Genomic DNA, 2,500 nt, shown 5'->3' on the forward strand with positions numbered 1-2,500 from the left:
TTTGGTTAAGTTAGGTTAGGTTAGGTTAGGTTAGGTTAGGTTAAGTTAGGTTAGATTAGGTTAGGTTAGGTTAGGTTAGGTTAGGTTAAGTTAGGTTAGGTTAGGTTAGGTTAGGTTAGGTTAAGTTAGGTTAGGTTAGGTTAGGTTAGGTTAGGTTAGGTTAGGTTAAGTTAGGTTAGGTTAGGTTAGGTTAAGTTAGGTTAGGTCAGGTTAAGTTAGGTTAGGTTAAGTTAGGTTAGGTTAGGTTAGGTTAGGTTAGGTTAGGTTAGGTTAAGTTAGGTTAGGTTAGGTTAGGTTTGGTTAGGTTAGGTTAAGTTAGGTTAGGTTAGGTTAGGTTAGGTTAGGTTAGGTTAAGTTAGGTTAGGTTAGGTTAGGTTAGGTTAGGTTAGGTTAAGTTAGGTTAGGTTAGGTTAGGTTAGGTTAAGTTAGGTTAGGTTAGGTTAGGTTAGGTTAGGTTAAGTTAGGTTAGATTAGGTTAGGTTAGGTTAGGTTAGGTTAAGTTAGGTTAGGTTAGGTTAGGTTAGGTTAGGTTAAGTTAGGTTAGGTTAGGTTAGGTTAGGTTAGGTTAGGTTAGGTTAAGTTAGGTTAGGTTAGGTTAGGTTAGGTTAGGTTAAGTTAGGTTAGGTTAGGTTAGGTTAGGTTAGGTTAGGTTAGATTAGGTAAGTTATATCAGGTTAGTTAGATCGTGTTAGATTAGGTTAGGAGGTTATTAGGTTAGATTAGGTAAGGTCAAGTAAGGTTAAGTTAGGTGAGGTTAGGCTAGATTAGGTTAAATCAATGGTATATTTACATAGATGATCATTTTGACATTTGATTGTTATTTTCGTGGGTGTAAATAAAGAAGAGTCGTGAAAGGTTTGAGGGAAGGTGAAGGATCCCAGAAGGACTGAAGTAAAGTTTGAAAGGTCACCTGTTGGCGCTCACGATAACCAAATGTTGACTGCAGGTTTGAGCTAAAGGTTAGATCTGTTAATTTGTATGTTGGCGTCTGAATCTTTTCCTGCTTAAAACCTCAGTCTCTCTCAGTTCCCCCCCCCCACACACCTCTCTCTCTCTCTTTCTCTCTCTCAGTGCCACTCCACAACTCACGACCCTCTCAGGTAAAGAGTACTCAAGTTAATTACCTGAGAGCTCAAATTAAACACATCTCACCTGAGGCTCTCCACCTTCACCCCTTCACCAGGTGTGCAGCAGACTGATCAAGCACCGGCCGTCTCATCATCCCAGCTGCAGGTAAGTTAATAGCTAGAGAGGTACAGATATATTCGTCTTTTTTACTTGAAGGGATTACTGAGGTAGGAGAAGAGGGGGGAGAGAAAGAGATAGGGAGAAGGGGAGGCAGAGAGAGACTTGAAGTGAAAGGAATGATTGAAGCGTAAGAGAGAGGAAGAAAGAAATAGAGTGTACTAAAGGAGAGAGGAAATAGTCGTAGAGTTATGGGGAATGGGAGGTGAGGCAGTAAAGCGTGAAGGATGGGGCGCTCAGGTATGGGAAGGAAGGAAGGGAAGGAAGGGAGGGAGGAAGGGAGAGGGGTGAAGAGGCGGTTATGTAGGAGTGAAAAACAACGAGGGTGGGAAAATGAAGGTGCATCGTTGAACATCAAAAGGCGAACGAGAAAACGGCGCCAAGAGGCAGGTAGGCAGTGAGACAAGGAGAGGCGAGGGAAGGAGGGGGGAAGGGAGGCAGGCAGGGGAACGAAAGATGACGAGGAGTAGGAGAAAGGAGATAAAAAGAAGATTACAAGTAGCAAAATGGAGGAAAAGGATAACACTGGAGAAGGAAATCGAAGGAGGAAGGGAGGAAACGAAGGATGAAGAGGAGGAGGAAAAAGGAGATAGAATATTACAAGTAGAAAATAGGGGAGGAAGCTGAAAAAGAATAACATAGGAGATATAGAAGAGAAGGAAAGAAAAACGAAGGGATGAGAGGAAAAACTGGAAACGAAGAATGAAGAACAGTAGGAAAAAGGAGATAAGGAGAATAATACAAATGACAAATAGGGAAGGAAGATGGAAAAAATAACAAAGGAGATATAGAAGAGAAGAAGAACGAAGAGGAAAGGAAAACGAGAGGTGACGAAGAGGAGGAGGAGAAAAGAAAGATAAAAACAGAAGATATTAAAAATGAAACAAAGGAGAAAGACAGAAAAGAGCAACATAGCAAATATAGAAGAGATAAAAAAGACGAAGAGTGGAAGAAGAGAAAATGTCACAAACAGAGAAAAAACAGAAAAATGAAAAAAAAAAGAATAAGACGAAAGAATAACACAACAAACATAGGAAATAAAGAGAAGGAAGAGAAAGAAAAGAACAAGAGCACATGAAAAGTTAAATGAAAGAATAAATATCAGAAACAAAATAAGAAAGAAAAGAAAGTAAAGAAAATTAGAAGAAAAATTTTAATACGTACAGGAGACAAGAGAGAGAGAGAGAGAGAGAGAGAGAGAGAGAGAGAGAGAGAGAGAGAGAGAGAGAGAGAGAGAGGTTAGATAAGAAGGCTC

This window comes from Scylla paramamosain, chromosome 13 (genome assembly GCF_035594125.1).
Source record: "Scylla paramamosain isolate STU-SP2022 chromosome 13, ASM3559412v1, whole genome shotgun sequence".
Lineage (NCBI taxonomy): Eukaryota > Metazoa > Arthropoda > Malacostraca > Decapoda > Portunidae > Scylla > Scylla paramamosain.